We start from the raw sequence: 23,499 nt of genomic DNA, 5'->3' as shown, positions 1-23,499 counted from the left end.
AGCGTCACAATTCTAATTACGCTTCGAAATTGTCATAAAAGAACCAGCACTTTTAACAAACGGGTCATAATGCAGCACATGTATTGGGGAAATACGTCGTTCTGAGGGAGTGCGAGGAGGATTGTAGTTGAAATGCGTTCTGTTCAGTGTCAGTCAAAAACTGCCGAAAATCGATGCCCTCTCCCCTCTTTCCCTCCAACCACCAACGGTGGGGCCGGGAGGGGGGGGGGGGTATGGTGAGATGGAGGGAACTACTCCACCAACAGTCTCGGCACATGTGCTGGTCGCTGTCTGCCTTTAGGCGATGGTCCTTCGCCAACACAAAAGCGGGGATAGTTAACTAAGCAATAGGAGATAAAAGGACGGCTGTCCCAAATGCATCTTGTTCGTCCGATGTATAGTGACCTAGCCGCCCCTAATGATTAGGGGGACACCTGACACAGACTAGGCAGGCCCCAAACGCCTCCAATAGGCCTCTCTTTCTGCGATGGAAAACACCTTTCCTTAACGTTAACAACTCTTTCTTGCAATCCGTTAAAAGTATTTCTCGGAAAGACCAGACCTCTCTGGAACAACAACGAAATTCCGGAGAACGGTCCGGCTGGGACCCAGGGAAAGCCACAGTCTCGTAGGGAAGGCGCCCGCCGTTCTGCACTGGACTATTTAACATCAACTCGACTCCTATAATAAAGCAACTATTAAAAAAAAATGAAAATAAACATTCGCAACGATAATAAATGTCACCTTTCCATGAAAATGGACGAAGTCCATTTTCATTTAGTTTTATGAACAAAATCGGTATAGTTATTTACGTTCGACTGCACTCGCATTTCATTATTTTGTGACGACCAGCAAAGTGTACTGCCACCAGTCACAAATGATCAGCAGAAACATGTTGTTGTTGTTGTGGTCTTCAGTCCTGAGACTGGTTTGATGCAGCTCTCCATGCTACTCTATCCTGTGCAAGTTTCTTCATCTCCCAGTACCTACTGCAACCTACATCTTTCTGAATCTGCTTAGTGTATTCATCTCTTGGTCTCCCCCTACGATTTTTACCATCCACGCTGCCCTCCAATACTAAATTGGTGATCCCTTGATGCCTCAGAACATGTCCTACCAACCGATCCCTTCTTCTGGTCAAGTTGTGCCACAAACTTCTCTTCTCCCCAATCCTATTCAATACTTCCTCATTAGTTATGTGATCTATCCATCTAATCTTCAGCATTCTTCTGTAGCACCACATTTCGAAAGCTTCTATTCTCTTCTTGTCCAAACTATTTACCGTCCATGTTTCCCTTCCATACATGGCTACACTCCATACAAATACTTTCAGAAATGACTTCCTGACACTTAAATCTATACTCGATGTTAACAAATTTCTCTTCTTCAGAAACGCTTTCCTTGCCATTGCCAGTCTACATTTTATATCCTCTCTACTTCTACCATCATCAGTTATTTTGCTCCCCAAATAGCAAAACTCCTTTACTACTTTAAGTGTCTCATTTCCTAATCTAATACCCTCAACATCACCCGACTTAATTCGACTACATTCCATTATCCTCGTTTTGCTTTTGTTGATGTTCATCTTATATCCTCCCTTCAAGACACTATCCATTCCGTTCAACTGCTCTTCCAAGTCCTTTGCTGTCTCTGACAGAATTACAATGTCATCGGCGAACCTCGACGTTTTTATTTCTTCTCCATGAATTTTAATACCTACTCCGAAGTTTTCTTTTGTTTCCTTTACTGCTTGCTCAATATACAGATTGAATAGCATCGGGGAGAGGCTACAACCCTGTCTTACTCCCTTCCCAACCACTGCTTCTCTTTCATGCCCCTAGACTCTTATAACTGCCATCTGGTTTCTATACAAATTGTAAATAGCCTGTCGCTCCCTGTATTTTACCCCTGCCACCTTTAGAATTTGAAAGAGAGTATTCCAGTCAACATTGTCAAAAGCTTTCTCTAAGTCTACAAATGCTAGGAACGTAGGTTTGCCTTTCCTTAATCTTTCTTCTAAGATAAGTCGTAAGGTCAGTATTGCCTCACGTGTTCCAGTATTTCTACGGAATGCAAACTGATCTTCCCCGAGGTCGGCTTCTACTAGTTTTTCCATTCGTCTGTAAAGAATTCGTGTTAGTATTTTGCAGCTGTGGCTTATTAAACTGATTGTTCGGTAATTTTCACATCTGTCCACACCTGCTTTCTTTGGGACTGGAATTATTACATTCTTCTTGAAGTCTGAGGGTATTTCGCCTGTTTCATACATCTTGCTCACCAGATGGTAGAGTTTTGTCAGGACTGGCTCTCCCAAGGCCGTCAGTAGTTCCAATGGAATGTTGTCTACTCCGGGGGCCTTGTTTCGACTCAGGTCTTTCAGTGCTCTGTCAAACTCTTCACGCAGTATCGTATCTCCCATTTCATCTTCATCTACATCCTCTTCCATTTCCATAATATTGTCCTCAAGTGCATCGCCCTTGTATAGACCCTCTATATACGCCTTCCACCTTTCTGCTTTCCCTTCTTTGCTTAGAACTGGGTTTCCATCTGAGCTCTTGATGTTCATACAAGTGGTTCTCTTATCTCCAAAGGTCTCTTTAATTTTCCTGTAAGCAGTATCTATCTTACCCCTAGTGAGATAAGCCTCCGCATCCTTACATTTGTCATCTAGCCATGCCTGCTTAGCCATTTTGCACTTGCTGTCGATCTCATTTTTGAGACGTTTGTATTCCTTTTTGCCTGCTTCACTTACTGCATTTTTATATTTTCTCCTTTCATCAATTAAATCCAATATTTCTTCTGTTACCTAAGGATTTCTACTAGCCCTCTTCTTTTTACCTACCTGATCCTCTGCTGCCATCACTACTTCATCCCTCAAAGCTACCCATTCTTCTTCTACTGTATTTCTTTCCCCCATTCCTGTCAATTATTCCCTTATGCTCTCCCTGAAACTCTCGACATCCTCTGGTTCTTTCAGTTTATCCAGTTCCCATCTCCTTAAATTCCCACCTTTTTGCAGTTTCTTCAGTTTTAATCTGCAGGTCATAACCAATAAATTGTGGTCAGAGTCCACATCTGCCCCTGGAAATGTCTTACAATTTAAAACCTGGTTCCTAAATCTCTGTCTTACCATTATATAATCTATCTGATACCTTTTAGTATCTCCAGGGTTCTTCCATGTATACAACCTTCTATCATGATTCTTAAACCAAGTGTTAGCTATGATTAAGTTGTGCTCTGTGCAAAATTCTACCAGGCGGCTTCCTCTTTCATTTCTTAGCCCCAATCCATATTCACCTACTACCTTTCCTTCTCTCCCTTGTACTACACTCGAAATCCAGTCACCCATGACTATTAAATTTTCGTCTCCCTTCACTATCTGAATAATTTCTTCTATTTCATCATACATTTCTTCAATTTCTTCGTCATCTGCAGAGCTAGTTGGCATATAAACTTGTACTACTGTAGTAGGTGTGGGCTTCGTATCTATCTTGGGCACAATAATGCGTTCACTATGCTGTTCGTAGTAGCTTACCCGCATTCCTATTTTCCTATTCATTATTAAACCTACTCCTGCATTATCCCTATTTGACTTTGTATTATTAACCCTGTAGTCACCTGACCAGAAGTCTTGTTCCTCCTGCCACCGAACTTCACTAATTCCCACTATATCTAACTTTAACGTATCCATTTCCCTTTTTAAATTTTCTAACCTACCTGCCCGATTAAGGGATCTGACATTCCACGCTCCGATCCGTAGAACGCCAGTTTTCTTTCTCCTGATAACAACATCCTCTTGAGTAGTCCCCGCCCGGAGATCCGAATGGGGGACTATTTTACCTCCGGAATATTTTACCCAAGAGGATGCCATCATCATTTAATCATACAGTAAAGCTGCATGTCCTCGGGAAAAATTACGGCCGTAGTTTCCCCTTGCTTTCAGCCGTTCGCAGTACCAGCACAGCAAGGCCGTTTTGGTTATTGTTACAAGGCCAGATCAGTCAATCATCCAGACTGTTGCCCTTGCAACTACTGAAAAGGCTGCTGCCCCTCTTCAGGAACCACACGTTTGTCTGGCCTCTCAACAGATACCCCTCCGTTGTGGTTGTACCTTCGGTACGGCTATCTGTATCGCTGAGGCACACAAGCCTCCCCACCAACGGCAAGGTCCATGGTTCATGGGGGGGAGCAGAAACATATCCATGCGTAAAATCAGGGAAAAAAAGTTCGGCTATTTTGATGCGAAAACTACCGATTACCGGAGAATGTCCTCGTTATTTCGAAATGAAATAGTTCATTAGAGTCACTTTGCATGGTGAGTATTTTTTTTCTCTGCAGTCAGATTACACTCACCAGTTAGGTCAAATGGGAATCAGTGGAGGGAACACGACGTTCTTTGCGAGGAACACTATCGAGAAATGACATCTGAAGCTGGCCACTGAGAGATTGTACAGCCCAGAACATGCCTTTCCCGTAATGACCGTGCTATTAAAAACACGATCGTTGCGACTACGTTACCTTAACCCTGCATAAAGGCGGTCTTGAGTCTACTGGTACACACACGAGCTGCTGATAGTGTTACACTTTCTGGCAGAAATGCTGCCAGTCAGCGATTTGGAATCAAGTCTATCCATTCTCCCACTTACTTGCGTTGTATTCTGTAGAGACACTTTTTAACGTACAGCCATTGGTGAATCATATTCGTGGCACTCTAATTTCTCGAAATGAGTCACCTTTTTCGAACCTATCTGATAAGGATGCCATACGGCAGAAAATCCAGCGCTGTTTTTAGAAAGTCCTTGTGTATCTGGTAACTGCACCTAAGTCTACCCCCCTGCCATCCATGCAGATTGGTCTATGAGATCGCCCCAATTTAAGTCTGACCTGTATGGAAGTCGTAGAGTGCTGTATCTGTGACCTTCTGCATCCTGTAGGGAAACAGGACGAGCTTAATTAATGTGACAGGAGCGCGTGTTGACCACTCGGTAGAAATGGGAACATTATGTTATGTCTCCGCCAACCGTGTACAGTGCATAAGACAGCGCCCAACTAAGCTATCCCCCAGCAACATGAGGTAGTAGGATAGCTAATACGAGCAGTTACGGTGGTGTTTCGTTTTGGGAAATTTAGGAAGACTACACATAATACATGGTATGGAGGAAGGACGAAGCTTTTGCGGGAAATCTCCAAACTGCTGTCCAAACGTGACTGACGATAGTACAAGTTGCAGATATCAAGTGTTTCGTCAAGGTTCCCTCCATCTCAACGGAATTGTGGCAGTCAGTCATTATGCAGTAATCAACAGCATACCCAGTGGAAGGTCGAGATCGGAAAGACGCCATTGAATGGAGCGATGTAATGCAATACACACCGCAGTTGGTAGCGAAATCAATTTTAGCGGTTTTACCCATAAGTCGGAGGGAGCAATATCTACCATATTCTGCAACCTGTTTAGAAAGAGAGTGAGCTGGTTCAAAAATGGTTCAAATGGCTCTGAGCACTATAGGACTTAACATCTGAGGTCATCAGTCTCCTAGAACTTAGAACTATTTAAACCTAACTAACCTAAGGACAACACAAAAATCCATGCCCGAGGCAGGATTGGAACCTGCGACCGTAGAGGTCGCGCGGTTCCAGACTGAAACGCCTAGAACCGTTCGGCCACACCGGCCGGCTGAGTGAGCTGAGTTAATGCTATAGTAGCGTGTTTTGACCACTCGGTGCAAGTGGCAACATGTTATCGTAGCTCCACCACCCATGTACGATGTGTAAGGTCAGCGTCAAATGAAGCCTGCTCCTGCAACACGACGACAGTACAAACAGCGATGGTGGTGTTTCTTGCCGGAAAAATTCGGAAGACTCAACATCGAAGCAGATCCACGTCCCTCAGAATCCATTCTCGTCTATAACCCAAACATTCTATTCATCGTTATTCTCTACCATTTAGCAGAGAAAAATTACGAACTATCTGCATGTCGGATCCTATTAAATATACAGGTATTGACCCATTGCAGCGACCAGTGTAAAGTTGCATCGCCTGTACTGTAGGAGGATGACCGTATTCCACAAAATTACAAGAAGTCGCAAGAGACGCTCCCTGTGACCCTGTGTCGTTGTTTGAAACATAGCTTTTTCTGCTGTAAAATGCTTCGTACACTACCATAGATTTTGCTTTTTCCGCCGCGACTTTGAGGTCTGTATAAGGTTCCAAACTAACAAGTTGTGATCCATTGCTTCTCGTAGAAAACTAGAGGGGCCCGATACAAATCATGTTCCTACTGCTGCTACCATAACACACCACACACACTAAATGATTTTAAATAAAAGGCAGTTACAACGTAAGGAAACTGGAAGAGTTTGGCGACGCTGTGGAGAGTTCTCAAACTGCTGTCCGAAGATGATTGACGACCTCTACATTTAAACTCATCTGTTACAGTGACGGAACAGCTAATGGCTCTGCATTCCATTTCGACTGATTCCTCATACTGCAATCATGTACGTAATCACTGTTTCGGTGCTAGCCATTCCCAGAAGATGTTTCCCCTTCATCAAAAATCTTTCTCCATCTCAAACAAGCAATGTCAGTCAGTAATTATGTGGTAACCAACAGCATGCCAGTGGACGGATGGGGGGAGGGGGGGGGGGGGGGAAGACACCGTTGATGTACTGAAATAATAAGCATCACAGTTCATAGTGCCAACAATTTGAGCAATTTTACAGTAATTCCAACACCAAGCAATGATACAATAGTATGTTTCCCAATTTCTGTATAATAGCTAAACCATCCATTTTCTACTTTCCAAGTATAATTGTGAATGTATATATATGACTGTGCATTACGTCCATTCATTGTTAATTCTCGAACATATATACCACATGGCATTCCAGTGGACTCTACATATTTGTAGTACCTTGAGCGTAGTGCATAATTTACGATCTATCTCTATGCAGATGGGAGTCACAGAGCATTCTCGCAGTCTTAGGATAAAATTAGAGACTGAAAGACCACAGTGCACTGTAGTTGACCAACCCACCATGCAGTACTGTTACCGATTTAATCTGCAGCTGACGATAAGTAGACCGCTACATTTAGCGTCTCGTGAATCAATGGAGTTGCCGAGTCCTTGCTCATCCAAGTGCACAAGATTTCTCCTGACGCGCCCATATCGAGTATGTTAGCACCCCTTATTAGTGTACAGTAGCATTTTTGAAATGCTGTGTATGTAGCAGACGGTTAAGAAGAACAAGAACTGGGTAGAGTTTGAGTGTTCCTGTAATTAGATCCGAGTTGTATTGAGAAATTTTTTCCCAGCAGGATAACACCAGTTGTATGGTATTGTCAGTTTTTGCGGCGTATTGCGCTTTTTTGCCGTCCTTGTGTTGCACTATGCACGTAGTTGTGTAATTAGTCCTGATCTTTGTGATTAATTACGTAATTAGGATCGACATTTACGTTAGTTTCGAGTAGTACTCCGAAATTTTTTCCCATCAGAATAACACCAGTTTTATGGTATTGTCAGTTTTAGCACTGTATTGCGATTTTATGCTGTCCTTGAGTAGCGCTATGCATTTAGTTTTGTAATTATGATCGAGTTTTGTGATTAATTGCTTAATTAGGATCGTTCTTTAAGGTTGTTTCCCGACCAAAATAAATAAATAACACTAACCTAACCTTCCTCTCCCGCATCTGAACAGTTTCCAAGTGTTGGGCGTGTACTTGGGCTTTCCATCCAGGAGCACCAGGGTTCAAGTCCCAGAGAGGGCATGGCCATTTCTAATTTCCCGTCAATTCCAAACACCCCTGGTGGTTTAATTGTGTCAGGTGAGTGCGCTTGGGCTTTCTGCCCAGGAGGACCAGGGTTCGATTCGCTGATACGTTGCGTTTTTTACGTGCATTGAGTGTTTGTGCACCACATTATTTTTGTGTTGTAAATTATAGACTGCTGCAATCAGTCATCATTTTTAAATTTTAAAATGCAGATCCAGATTTCGGGCTTCTATCTGAAATCTGGATCTGCATATTAAAATTTAAAATGGACGACTGATTGCTGCAATCTATAATTTACAGGTCAATATGACAGTCGCTGAGTGCAACCGCTTTCCGAATGGAAGGTAACCTGACTATTTTCGGGTGTTTAAGCGTTTTGCAAAGCGTTACACGTGCATTATTCCGGTGATCCATGCGTAGTTTGCTATGTATTGCATTATTTCGGTAATTACGAGTTGTTTGCGTCACTGCACATCAGTGTACTCCATTATTTACTAGTAGTTTGCAGGTCTGTACACTATTTACTGCATTCTCAAGCACGTCAGGATGAGTGTTTGTATCAGCATAATAAATAAACTATGTGAAATCCGTCCCAAAATAAATTGCTCCAAAAGTAAATGAAGTACATTCCTTCCTCTTTCCAGCAGCCCAGAACAGGTGGAGTCCATTTCCCGTCACTTTTCCCCTCCATACTGCTATCTTCGCTTACATCAGAGGAGGGATGATGGTACCCTCTGGTAGCAGTGCTGTGTACTACGTCAGTAGGACTCTAGACCCCATGTTGAACACGCCTGATGAAGGCACTGCCTCCAGCACAGGCTGCGTCCTTTTCCCAACAATTCCCAAGTGGGGGTGGAAGTGGTGTGGGATGGAATGTCATCACAGCACTGGAACACAGGAATTCAAGCCAAAACTCAAAATTCCCGAAAAAATTCAAAATATGCGCCGACAGGGTAGGTTGGGAAAACTGGTGGGGGAGGTGGGGGGAGGGGATGAAGAGGCTGGGGCACATGTGCAGCTGGGAAAACATGTGCTGTCATGCGGGGAGTGTGCGGGCGTGGTCAGGGGTGGGGCTGGGCTGTAGTGGTTTGGGGTGGGAGTGATTAATTGATCCATTCTATTAATTTTCATATCAATTTGATATCAAAACTGTGCTTGTAACCCCACTACCCTGCTACTATTATGTGCATATTTTACATGTACAGGTATGGTAAATGTAGACCTCTGTATCTCGAACAGGGACAAAGGTATCAAGAAAGTTTTCAAGCTTGTTTGAGCTCGGGATCTTAAGAGTACATGGTATAAATTTCATATCTAGTTATGTAAAGCCGTACTCCAATCAGCACCAAAATTTATGTTCTTCAGGTTCTCTCAGGAACCACCCATTAAGTAAATGGTGCCTCCATGAGCCCCTTAAAGCACATAGAAAACGAAGACCAGAGGCCACGTATAAAACAAAAAGAACCAACCGATTTGCGCCATTTACCTGAGCCGGAGGAAATGGGTATTATTCAAAGTCTGACCCTGTACTGTAGGATAGTTACAGAAAACGATCCTTGTGTAGGGTATACAAATGGCCCCGAGGCCATAGTCTATCCAGAAACACTTCACCCTACGTTTCTGTCAGCAGTAGAGCCCGAGATATTAGCCCTGGAAGAAATCCGTTTTTGTGCACAGTGGTTTCGAACATATTAGGTAACGCATTCTGTCGCATGCTTAGCGGCATGCTACCTCGTTCTGTCATGAATTCAGAAGCTTGCAGACTAGTTCAAGCGGAGGTTGTTGTATTTTTTAGTCTGTCCTGTGCAAGATTCTTCTTACTATTACGACCGACATCTCTTTGAAACATCTCAGTGTAGTCATGCCTTGGCATTTTTGTACAGGTTTTACATCAGCACTTTCTAGTGATGGAAACAACCGAATGAAACAATCTTTCAGTCAGTTGTTGGAAAACAATCGACTCAACCAGTAGTAGCTTTACAAACTTCAAACGGCTCTGAGTACTATGAGACTTAACGTCTGACGTCATCAGTCCTCTAGAACTTAGAACTATTTAAACCTAACTAACCTAAGGACATCACACACATCCATGCCCGAGGCAGGATTCGAACCTGCGACCCTATCGGTCACGCAGTTCCAGACTGTAGCGCCTAGAACCTCTCGGCCACTCCGTCCGGCAGGAGTTTTACATATCGGTTGAATTATTCATTCATGCTTCTGAGTGAAACCAGTCTGCATGACCAACCAGGTGAAAAGGGTCCACTCTGTCTATTCTAGTTTTATTCATCCGTAGCGTCATTATTGTTACGTTCATTTTTAGTGAAACCAAGAGTGGAAGCGATCAAATGTAAACAGTCGACTCTTTCCAGCCTATTGTGTGTGAGCGGAAACATTCGATCGATTTGCCAATCTTATATCATTATCGCTGACGCACTCTCTTATCACCTGCCGCCACTATTGCAAACAAACACCGTCCATATATGCTGTGAAGGCTCAACTGTACCGACTGGCCGCTATGTCACCCTAAGCCCTTAGGTGTCACCGCATGTGGATACACAGGGGCATGTGATCAGCAAAACGCTGTCCGCCCGTTGTCAGTTTCCGTGACTATTATAGCTGTTCCGATATTAGCTTTCTATCGAGTGCCTATAATGAACGTTTATAAATAATTATAAATAGGCCCATGTTTTTAAATAGGCATTCTATTAGTAGTGAACTTCGTGTATGGCTCAGAATGGCGAAACTTTCAGTAGTGTAGAAATGAAAGAAATAATTTGACTCGATAAAAAATTACTCTCGAGAGAAATTAAATACGATTTACAGTAATTGTAAGGATGACGATGATGTTTGGTTTGTGGGGCGCTTAACTGTGCGGTCATCAGCACCCGTACACGTTCTCAATCTGTACACAGTCGAGTCTAGCCACTTCCACGAAAGATGATGAAATGATGAGGACAACAAAAACACCCAGACCCAGGGCAAAGAAAAATCCCCAGCTTGGCCGGGAAACGAACCCGGCACGCTGTGATCAAAAGTTAGCAACGCTAGCCACTGGACCACGAGCTGCGGACCTGCGAGGATGATTCATGTTACGAAATGATAACAAGCATTTACTAGAAAAGAATTTTTTTCGACGAGAAAGAATTTATGCTTAAAAAGCAAGTCATTAAGTAACCAAACAATTAAAATAATTGTAGCCCATATGCTTTCTGTTCACTTCTATTGAAACTGAATTATCGGCAGTGGGTGCAAGAGAGAGACAGAGAATGTATAAATTTAAATAAAAAAGTAACCCTTAATTTATTTCAACATATATTTGTAATGTAGCACGTGTTAATAATCTTCTAGCATCAACCAAATATCACATATAATGCCAGATGCTCTAAAAGTTCTTATTTAGGCCCAGTAGATGAACATGTAAAGTTTGAAAATACTTCAGTTTCAAAAATTTACTCTTTACTCTCCTCTATTTCAAGTAAGATACGTTATTTGTCACCAAAAAAAGTTGGCACTCACACTCATGGTTCAGGTATAACCGAACAGGCAGAAAAACAATGTTACTGGACTCAGAATGTTGAAATCTCTTTACACGGTCACTTTATTAGCCAGGTCGTAGTTATTTATGCAGTGATAAGTACTTCTGGCAGATCTGAACTCCTTTCCATAGAATATTTTAGCACAAGTAGTAGGATACAGAACGTCCATTGTACAGAGTGCCATAATCGGTAATAATGTAACATTAGAGGTAATACTATGTAACTTACGATGGAAAATGTATTATACACTGTGTGACGTCCTGCTAAACCAGCAGGACAGGACTGCTAGTTTAAGTTGTGGAAAGGGGCCAAAATAAGCGGCTGTCAGTTACACTCAAACATACAACCTTTTATTTGATCAAACATTACAAGTTCCAAGAAAAAAAAAATTCCTTTAGTTTGGAACTTAATTAGCGGCTGAATGCGCCGTACAATCTCATACCTTAAGGGTAAGACCACTTTAACTTAAAAACGGCTGGAAGGCAATTACTTAAACTCAACCAAAATCAGTTCCTCAGCTAGGCTGAAGACCCAAAGAATCTGGCACATTAAGAGCAAAGCAACTTAAATTCGAAATCGGCTGAGGGCCTAACACTTAAGACTCAATAACATTAATTTTAAAAATGCCAAATGCCTAACGTAAAACAGTTCTTAAATTAGGCTGAAGACCCAAACCATCTGACACCTTAAGGGCAAAACAACCTTAATCTAAAAATCAGCTAGAAGCCATAGAAGTACAAACAACAAGAACAAACATGGAATGGCAGTACACCCAACGGTGCTCAGAAGTTCCAAGGGTCGTCCTAGGATTCAAACACTAACGCTCACTTAGGTGAGACAGGCAGTCGCCCCAACTTTTGTCAATCCGACGAGACTCCAACTGATAGACAGTCAACGGACCCACCGACAAGATAACCTCCAATTCACCCAACCAGCACATAACAGGGAGTTCAATGGAACAACATAGAAGGTATTGGCGTCCACAACCAATCATACATTGAACTGTCAAACTACACACCATGCTGGACAGCGACAACTAAATGAGGAAAATACACTGCCTGAAGTTACGTCAGTGGTCAGGGCAGGTAACCGGAACGCTAACGGTCACAAGGCAGAAGGTTCGCTGGCGCTCTTCAATTCAAATAAAAAAGTACAGTTAAATTCCACCCGAGGGTGGTCAAAATTTTGCCATCTTGAAAACACAAGTTGTTGCTCACGGGAATATCCCAACAGTCGACAAAGAAATTCCAAACGACACAATGTGAACAGTCGTGACTTGCTGGTTGATTAAATCAAAACTCTGCTTTCTTGTCCAGGATTGGTGAGCCACGAACCTCGTAGCAATGGGAACAGCGCCACACACTCTGACACGGCATAGAGGTTGCCAGCGGGCCCGGTCAAACCACGCGCCGCAGAGAATTCCTCGTTGCTCAACGTCAACCGACCAACTGCCTAGGCCTGGTAAAGGTGAAAGGACCAAATATACGTCGGCCGATCAGACGACCAACCGAATGACTCACCACCGGTCGTCCCGCTCCAATCTCCCTCCGTCGGACAGTTCAAGTGTGTCGCCAGTGGTCGGCGAGCGCTGGCTGTCGGCGCCTCGCCGGCGCTCCGTCCCCGACTGGACTTGCTGCTGCGTCCTGACTGCACTGCTGGTCCATCCCCAATGGACTGCCAGACACACGGTGACCCGGAAATGCTATCGGTCGCTCCAGAGATGGTACGACAGTGCACTTATCGATACGTGCTGCTGCCGCTCACGGGCAAGTAAGGCAGGAATTCTATGGCGCCAGTAAATGGAATAAGAAAACGAGGCGGCAGTACCGTAATGGAAGATGACAAACAATAAATGGGATAGACGCGAGCCGTGCACGGCTCACACTGATGAGGCCAACTGCGAGGTTGCATGCTGCGTGGCGGCGCTGACGGCACGAGACGCGGTGAGAGAAGCATCTGAGCGGAGGAGAGACGAACTGGGAAGTATCACAGCGACGTTAAGTGGTGCAAACTCCTACCTAAGCCTCTTTGAATGAAAGCCATTTGTTGCGTGCCAGTGCCTTGGAGCGAGCATTTCCGAAAGGGCGAAGCTGGTCGACTGTATGCGTCCTACTGTCATGAGCATCTACAGAAAGTGGTTGAAGAATGCTGAAACCATGAGTAGGCGACAAGAAGTAGGACGTCCATACCTCATCACAGAAAATATGAGAATCCTGCTCGCTCTCTAAAGCAGGATAGGCGGCGATCTGTGGCGGTTCTGAAGACAGAGTACAGTGCTGGCGCTGACACAAGTGTTTCGGAGCTCACCGTCCAATTCATAGTGTTGAACATGGTGTTCTGCAGCAAAGGGTCCTTATGTACTCCCATGCTGAACCAGCAACATCGTCAGTTATGATTACAGTGGCCACGGGCTCATCGAGTTTGAACTGTGGACTAATGGAACCGTGTCGCCTGGTGGGATGAATTTGGTTTTTTGTGAAATCAAGTTGATCTTCGTGTCCAAATACACTGTCATCCAGAGGAACGGCTGTTCGAAACATGCAGCGCGCCATGGCTGCAGGCCATTGGGTAAAATATTATGTTATCGGCGACATTCATCTGGGTTTCCATTGGACCTGCGGTAGTAATCTAAGTCACCATGACAGCTGTAGACTACGTGATCATTAAATAGGGTCTAACTGTAACCCCTTATAATTGATGCCTTCCCCAACAGAGTTGTCATATTCCAACAGGATAATTGTTCGTGCCACAAGGTCACAACCGTTCTCTAATGGTTTGAGGATCATGATTATGAACCTTATACCTTGGCCATCAAATTCGGCTTAACTGAATCCGATGATACCCAACCGGAACGCTATCAGGGGTCAGATCCGCGCCCATGAACCAACCGCTCGTAAATTGTGCTTAGAAATCTGGTGCCACAAAACTCTGGATACTTAACATGTACTTGTCGAATGCAAAGCGTGCAGAATCACTGCTGAATTGCGTTCCAGAGGCGGCACAAGAAGCTTTTAAGTAGGTAGTCATAACGTTTTGTCTATTCACTATATGCGGCCAAGACGATTATGTGGAAAAATAAGAGGACGACAGCTGCAAAAGTCAGCATAGAAATGGACATCGCAGTAGCAAACACTGTTAGCAACAAAACAACACGAAGGGAGTTTCATGAGCTGGGAATTGCAGGAATTCCAGAAGCATACATATGTGATTAAATTTACCCTGACAAGAAAACCTGGTGCCGAACACACAAATCATGGATAACGGAGCATTGAAAGACCTCATTTGGTTGAGTGTCTTACTTTATACTTCCCAGACATCTGCCCGAGTTTGCCTCTGGCGTACTCTGTACTCTATCCCAAATCTACCATGCAGACAGAATGCTGCCAAAAGTGAAACGTGATGATGGTTCGGTAATGATTTGGGGAGGAATATAACGATATTCCATTGGTCGCACTTTCGCATTACTACCAAGGAATATGTGGTCATTTTGGCTGATCAGGTGCATTCCATGGTACAATATGAATTCCTCAATTTTGATGCTTTGTTTCAATACGACATGGCCCCTGTTCGCGCAGCTCACATCAAATGGTTCAAATCGCTCTGAGCACTATGGTACTTAACTTTTGAGGTTATCAGTCCCCTAGAACTTAGATCCACTTAAACCTACCTAACCTAAGGACATCACACACATCCATGCCCGAGGCAGGATTCGAACCTGCGACCGTGGCGGTCGCGCTGTTCCAGACTGTAGCGCCTTGAACCGCTCGGCCACTTCGTCCGGCCAGCTCACATCGTCCAGCACTGGGTGTGGAAGGACGAGGATGAATTGTCGGCCCTCCAGTGGCCACCACAGTCGTCAGTCTCAGTACTGTTGAGCCTTTTTGCTCTACTCTCGAGAGTAGGGTGTGCAATCGCTGTCCACCTGCGTCATCGTGACCTAAACTTGCCACTATGAAATGGTTATCTTGGTGGGATCGATGCTGTGAGTGTGACGTGTTGGGGCCTGGCAGTGGAAAGTACTATTTGCACAAAACATATCCGTTCTCGGGTAAGCCTTACATTAACCCAGATAATTACTAATCACAGTAACTGAAACAGCTCTATGATCTCAAGAGAGTACTGAATTAAAATCAGAGCAGCTCTCAATAGTCACTTGTCATGCAAATTAATTAAATTTCCTACCACACACACATACATACATATATATATATATATATATATATTAGTTCTGCATAGGGGCACGTGCCTTACAACAGAAAGTCGTCACAGTAAGAGCACAGTTCAGTTCAGTTGTTACTTAATCAGAGTCAGCAGACCTGAACTGACGTAGGACTACAAAAAAGTGGAAAACAAATCAGTTCCATTAAACACTGGAATTGCTTCACAAGTAAAGTGAATATCTTCTCGAAATGAATGAAAGTGACAACTGTATGAAATCACGGCTTACCAACACCCCGAAGTTACGGGAAAAATTCCTCGAGATCCAATCGAGGGGGAGTGCCTTGGAGCTCGAGTAACACGATTATACCACCCGTCGACGTAGACCGCTTGTGAGAGGGTGCTCGAATTGTAGTTAAGCCGGCCTGAATCCTGGCGGTGGAGGAATTTTTCGGTGCTAGTATTTGGCCGACAAGGGAAGCAGAGGTGTCGATGTCAAGTTCCTGATCACGAATCTGTGGTCCAATGCCAATAATTAAGTTCTAAATATCTCCACAGTGTTTCCAGCAGTACAGGCACTGTTGAACCATTCATCGGATGGCGACATTTACCTCTGCGACCCAGCTGGTGCTATTCCAGAGGAACAGGCCTTGTGTCCGCACTTTGTTTAACCCTCTTCCTTCTCTCAGACTCATCAGACAACCTGATCATTACTCTATACACGACTCCATTACAGTCATCCGACATATATCCCAAATGTTCCAGACGAAGGGGCTAAAGTTCGCGGAGGAAAAGGCCCCTTTGCAAAATGAACCACCCTTTGGGATATCACAGTCGAGAGTACTATTTTTAATGGATCCGCAAACTGAATGTTAAGCGACACTGTATCAAAACCAATGCCCTTACAATGTCATTCGGAAGCTGGCTATGGAAACCTGGTGCGCAACGTCATACTCTCTTAAAGACAGATGTGACTGTGTGTTTGTGGTGACCTCTTCTGCTCTAACGTGGAGCACTCCAGGGCACAAGAGACATTTCAAAGTTTTAGTAAAACCGGCTGGAAGCCTCATGCGACTGCAGTCTTCAGACTGTGTCATAATTGTACTCCTAAATACCCTGAAGTAATAATTTGTGAGAATATGAAACGGAATGGTTACTTTGGCTAAGTCGGTAAGTTTTGCTATTGAAGAATCCGGCAGCATACTAGTCTATTCATTACATATCGGAGAAATCTGAGCTGATACGTAGCCTTACCGACCATCTTACGTCAGACGCACCATGCAGAAATATAAGAGAGAACAGGGAAGAAAAAGTAGTGGAGCGGAAGTGCCCTCAGCCACATACATTATATGTAGATAAGTGCATTAAAATATCTGTTTGCGGAGCATTTCTTTTGCCGCATTTACAGTGTAATTCCTAAAGGTGCTACAGGCAGTTTCTTTGCTTCAGCGGGTGTCTCTACGAAAAAGTAGTACACATTCATGGTACACAGCTCTTATCTTGCTTCGCCTCTTCTGTCAAAGCTAGGCAGTAGGAGATTCCATCGAATCGATGTACCACTCGTGCATGTACGACCTCAAAGGTTGGTATCATGTCATTCAAATTGGCAAGAAAGTAGTATGTTAGTTCGATCGATTCTGTTGAGAGAAACCGACCAACCATCGGCCGAAGGTAGCTGTTAGGGGACGTTCTAGACCGCACGAGAACCCGAATCTGACAGTGGGTCTCCCGTCTTTCTGATGAGGATGACAGGATTATTTGATTCAAGAGTCGAGTTCTTTTGTACTTAAATGCGATGAGGTGATTTTTCTCAAAATCCTTTAAAAATGAAAAGATCTGAAATTAGAAACAAAACAGATTGCTTAAAGTTATTTTGTGCAGATGCACACATGCATACTAACCTACACGAATTCCCTCCCAAACACACACACACACACACACACGCACACACACACACACACACACACACACACATAGACGCACACACAGATGAAGCAAAATAATATTTGTTCCTATGTCAGTTCTACCATACTGATGTGTTGAAGAGACTATATCCGATATATGTATATGGCTGGGTAGTAACTAAACAAATTTATAAACCAGCATGAAACATCCAACCTAAGAAACAGCAGAAAACTGTAAAAAGACCTAACACATTTCTCGTTGACTACATCAAATGGCATCTTCCCAGTACTGTACCCATTACCTTCTAGCCTGAATATAAACTACACTCTAGGAATACGTTGCATACAGTCACTCGGAAGCCACAGATATCTAGACTTCACAGAGTGTGTCCCAATCGAGTGTGGACCTAGATGAGTTCACCCCTTTGGAGTGACCGGTGTGACGTACGACATGGAAATACAGTTAGTTTCTCTGATCTCAGGTTATAGTCTCTCTCATAACATTGCATTCCTCTTTCCATAGTTTCGTGGCTTTCTCTCTCAGAATTGAGATGACACCCTCCAGGCAGTTTTCAGCAGGCCTCCCTCGCTGCTACATCTGCTAGCTGATATCCCAGATTTCCTACAGTCCAGAATGATATCCTATCTGTTGAAGGAGAAACAGGTTCTGCCGTGTTCAGTGAACCACTTTCTCCGCTGGTTAGATTTTCTGCAGTATTTATAGAATATTGATGGAATCTGAGCAGATGAGAAACTCCCATTGCCTTCAGTATCGCTTACAGATCGGTGCTAACAACAGTAAACTGATTAGGAAGTCGATGTGGACGTGGAAGACACCTGATCGGTGAAAGATATTTGCTTGTCATGATCCGTCTGTATATGCCTCTATAATACTGCAGATTGTCTTGAATAATAAAAAAAAACTGAAATTTAGTTTAACATGCTGTCACTGGCGTCCTTCACAGTATGTGGAAGCGAAGCATACGGCTTGGAGTCGCATTTAGCAGTAGTAGAATGTTAGCCAGGTATGCATCGCAATCCGTCTCAAAAGTTTCAAATATTGCAGTACCTCTCTCCTACTTTTCTTATCATTAAGCTGTCAGGTGTAGCAGTATGTTACGTCTATCGATGTTATTATTAAGAGCACAGACCAGAGTCCTCATCTGGTATACAGGAAGATTCAAGCCAGTGCATCCTTTTCAGAACGACTCGTCCTGAAGTAAAATTGTTGGGAAATGAAGTGCGTGTAGCTGATTCATTATGTTATATTATTGGATATCTGGCAGTTTAAAGAAGTGCGTAAGGGGGAGCGAATAGGAGAAGTTTAAGCACAGTCTGGTAAGGCCGATGACTTTTTGATGACGTGACAAAAGAAAAATAGGAGTCGGCGGGAAACAGATAGAGGATCAAATATTAGTCAGAATTAAGAAGAGCTTTGTACGACCTATATTCAAATAAGATGGAAGGCACACAAAATATTCCATCAGAAATTTTAAAATTGTTGGGGAAAACGGAAGCAAAATGACTGTTTAGGTCGAAATGTAGAATTTATGAGACAGACGACATACCATCTGTCTTCTGTGAAAAGTCAACCACGCAATGCCGAAGAGAGCAAGGACAAATAAAAAAGAGAATTATCGCAAAGTCAGCTTAATGGCACACACATCCAAGCTGCTGACATAATTAATATACAGAAGAACAGAAAATAAAACCAAGGAACACTTAGTTTATGATTAGTTTGACTATGGGAATGGAAGGATATCAGAGAGGCAGTTCTAACGTTGCAGTTGATAATCGAAGCAATGCTGAAGAAAAATCAAGACACGTTCGTAGAATTTGTGAAGGCAGAAAAAGTATTCGACAATGTAAAATGGTGCAAGAAATTTGGAATTCTGAGAAAGACAGGAGTAAGCTATAGGGAAAAACGATTAATATATAACATATAAAAGAACCACTAGTGAACAGTAAGACTGAAAGACCAAGGTCGAATTGCTCGGATTAAAAAATGTGTAGACAGGGATATAATATTTCGTAATACAATTCGGTGTATACACCGAAGAAGCAAAGACAGAAAGAAAAGAAAGGTTTAAGATGTGATTAAGGCTCAAGGTGAAAGTGTATGTATGACAAGATTCTCTGATGACATTCCTATCCTCAGTGAATGTGAGGAAGAGTTACAGGATGCGTTGAATGAAATAAAAAGTCAATGGAGTACAAAGGATGGATTGAGAGTAAACTGTGGAATTTTTCAAAGTATCAAGAAGTAGCAGGAATGCGAACAGTGAAAGACTATACATCAAGAAGCAGACGAAGTTAAAGGATTCTGCTAAATAGGCAGCAAGGATGACATAAAAAAACTGACTAACACTGGCAGAAACGGACATTTATTGCCAAAAGAAGTCTGCTTGTATCAATCATATGCCTACATTTGAGGAAGAAATTGAAGCACAATATCTTATGGTAGTGAAACATGGACTATGAGGAAATCGGAACAGAAGAAAATCGTAATATTTGAGTTGTGGCGCTACAGAACAGTGTTGAAAATTTGGTCGACTGATAAGGTAAGAAAACGGCGAGGAAGCTAATAAATGGGAAACACTGACAAGAAGAAGTGATAGGATGATAGATGTATTAAGACATCAGGGAATAACTTCTACGGTACTGCACGGTGCGGTAGAGGGTGAAACCTGCAGAGGAAGACAGATTGGAATACATTCAGCAAATAACTGAGGGAGCAGGGTGGAAGTGCTACTCTGAGAGGAATTTACGGGAGGCATTGGTGTGAGTCGCACCAAACCAGACGGAAGACGGATGACTGAAAACAGGTGCCCCATCGCATAACATAATACAAACTTATCCTCATAGAGTTTTTCAACTTACAGCTGCTGTTAAAAATGATAGGATTACGTGAGTACATTAGATTATTCCTGCTGCCAATAATTAAGACAGAACTGAGAATGTGGAACTTTTCTGGGAAGCAAACAAACGTAATAATTCTACTTAAGATTTCCGGGCCCGGAGGTCGCGGTCGAAATATAAAATTATTGCCAAACGCTTCGTCTCTGACTGTGGGAGACATCTCCGGGGGTAGATCGGCCGTCACCCGCTGTGGGAGACGAAACATCAGGAAACAGTATTATCCATCGAGCACCACCTCCCAGCCCGGAAGTTTCAACTGCAATAAACAGCGGTCGTGAAAGTGTACAGTGTATGATTAAATATGATAAAATAATCTAGAAAATAACTAGTATGCTAATTTTTCTTTGACAGATCTCACGTGAAATGCTCATATTCACCATGTTATTGGCAGAGAGCATCTAATGTTTACAAGAGAGTATACTCCAATCAATGCTCATTTGAAAGCTATCGATGAAGTCTAGTCAGCTGAATTCAATGAAACTATTAAGTAGTTCATGTGACAATTGAATGAACTTTATAGCTAAGGGAGATGGTCCTGAAGGTTGTGCAAAAGCCTAAAATATTTTCGTTTGCACGCTAATTAAATATTTACCGCAACCACTTGTACATATATACACTAATGTGCATAGTATAAATTACTGACTTCATTACATACAGTTGTGAAGTACTTCATAACGACAGTCAGCACGATATTACTATTCTATTTCAGGCCCAGTGGACCGCACGCTCCTACAAGTTTCTTCCTCCACTTTATTCTGTCCATTGCTGCAATCCGCCTATCGTCACCATCGGTTGATGCTTGGTTTAAATCTTCATGGAGGCCATCCCCCCGAAGCTTCTTGGACCTTCCTGGGGGTCTCTTTCCAGTTGATGTGAAATCCAGGAGCTTTCGAGGCCATCTGTCAACTCCCGTCCGGGCCACATGGCCGGCACACTTCATTCGTTTGGCTTTGAAAGTTACTGCAATATTGGGGCCGGCCGCGGTGGCCGAGCGGTTCTAGGCGCTTCAGTCGGGAACCGCGCGACTGCTACGGTCGCAGGTTCGAATCCTGCCTCGTGCATGGATGTGTGTGATGTCCTTAGGTTAGTTAGGTTTAAGTAGTTCTGAGTTCTAGGGGACTGATGACCACAGCAGTTAAGTCCCATAGTGCTCAGAGCCATTTGACCCATTTTTCTTCTGAAGAAGAAGCTTTGTAAGACCTCGAAACCAAGATCAGAGCGTTTTAATGCACCCATCTTCTATTGCGACGGATTTGGCAGTTTTTCGAATTTTCCTCACAAAAATTTAATTTTATAGTTGCTGCCTCCAGGCTTGTTCAAAACTGTAATGTTTAAATTGTAGGATATTACACTCAAGCGTTGTCAAGAGGTAGGTAGGCTTACTTTTGCAAGTGTCTCTGCTGCATTGAAATAGTGTTGAAATCATTCATCACATAAAATTTTAATGTACACACACTAAAGTGAATAATATGAATTGTTGGAAATTACAGGAAAGGATCGTTCAGTAGTCATTTACAAATGACTGTGCTCCTTTGAAAAATATTGAATCAAGCGTATGTAGCATACACTTTATACGATAGGGATTGTCATATGATTTTCCTAAGAAAGTTGCTGCGTAGAAGAGTTTGCCAATAATTAGCCCTCGAGGCTCCTCTTAAAAATCTAATTCATTACTGGCTGAGCTTCGCATGGCTTCTGAAAGTTATTTTAATCAGTAGTTCCTAAACAAATGACACTTTTACGGACCAGAGAAGAAGGTCGTAATTAAACTTGTAATGTTCCTAAGATTACGAGCATTAGTTTTTTCATCAGGTTACTGCTCTTAGCGGGCAGAGTTCCCACGTCATAGGAGAGTTTCTCTGAGTTCCACCGTGCCGTCCCAAACATCCGATCTCTGTATCGTTAGGCGAGAGAGCTCACACTCCGCACCAACACGACGAGGCTCTTGAAATCGGACAAGAAAACGTTCCATCTCCTTCACTGCGTCCCCTTTCAGCAGAAAGGTCACCGCATTCGGCCACTCTCTAAATCCTATTCCAGCGGTACAAAAGGTTTCGGGAGACTGACACGACCGTTCACCACCACGCGCGCGCACACACGCACACAAATACACTCACAGTAAGCTGGAGTCGCAAAGTCACTAACGTATATATTCCCGAGGCGGAAAGTAATCAGATCTGGCAGGGAACCTGCGGGAATCGCTTTCCCTCGATCTGTACAGTAGATACGGCGGCTGGGGGCGGTATCTGATGGCCTGTCCTAGGAACCGTGCCGAGGCGCCTCCTCTCGCCGGAGCCCGCTCCCCCAGAAGGTAGGCAGCCAGGCAGCACAACCCAAGCGCAACCACTCGCGTGCTTGACCACGCCAGTCACGTGATTCTTCGGCGATGCGAGAATCACATTTGAATTCGGCAGCGCGCGGTGGAAGAAACGGAAAGGAGTGCGGGCAGTCTGGGGTGTTGCAGTATGGGGGAGGGAGGGGAGAAAAGGGTGGCGAGGGAGGGCAGGCGGCCAGCACAAAGCTGTGTGCGAACACCACGAATCGCCGCCTGCTCTGAATAAGTTCCCCTCGCCACTATTGGCGAACAAGAATTCCCTTTGAAGTTTCCACATGCTCAATCCAAAACCAGAAATTCCAGTAGCTGAGGCGAGAAAATGCGCTATCGCGAAGCACAGAGGCCGCCTCCTGCCTACTGTTCTTTTGACAAACCAGCCCTGGCTGTCGCCGTGATTTTTAATATCGTCTGCATGCTGTGGAGGAGCCTTGCCTCCTCCCGGAAATCGAGAAGGGACGACGATGGCACAAATAGAAAGCGGTCCTCTGCTGTGTCAAAAACCTCCAATAGTAAGTGAGACTGTATTTCCGAAGTGCTGAAGATGCCCAATGAAATGGAATGCTACCACTGGCTTTCCATCGCGTTAATGTTTTATATAAAACACTGTCCCTCACCACCACACAAGCACACACACACACGCACATACACACACACACACACACGCGCGGGAAACAACTTGGGATAGAGATGAGATACGGCAAAATGTTTTAGATTAAAGATATAGGTGGCCAAGAGGATCACGCATGCTACTAATGACTGTGACCTTGAACGTTATTGACAAAGTGATTTGGAGGTTATAGCGATTTGTTTTAATGGGATCACTAACATCTGAAAAGAGCGGCACACTGTACGTATAAAATGATGATTTATGAACAAATA

The sequence above is a fragment of the Schistocerca cancellata genome, chromosome 5, assembly GCF_023864275.1.
Source record: "Schistocerca cancellata isolate TAMUIC-IGC-003103 chromosome 5, iqSchCanc2.1, whole genome shotgun sequence".
Taxonomy (NCBI): domain Eukaryota; kingdom Metazoa; phylum Arthropoda; class Insecta; order Orthoptera; family Acrididae; genus Schistocerca; species Schistocerca cancellata.
This window is presented reverse-complemented; position numbering follows the sequence as displayed.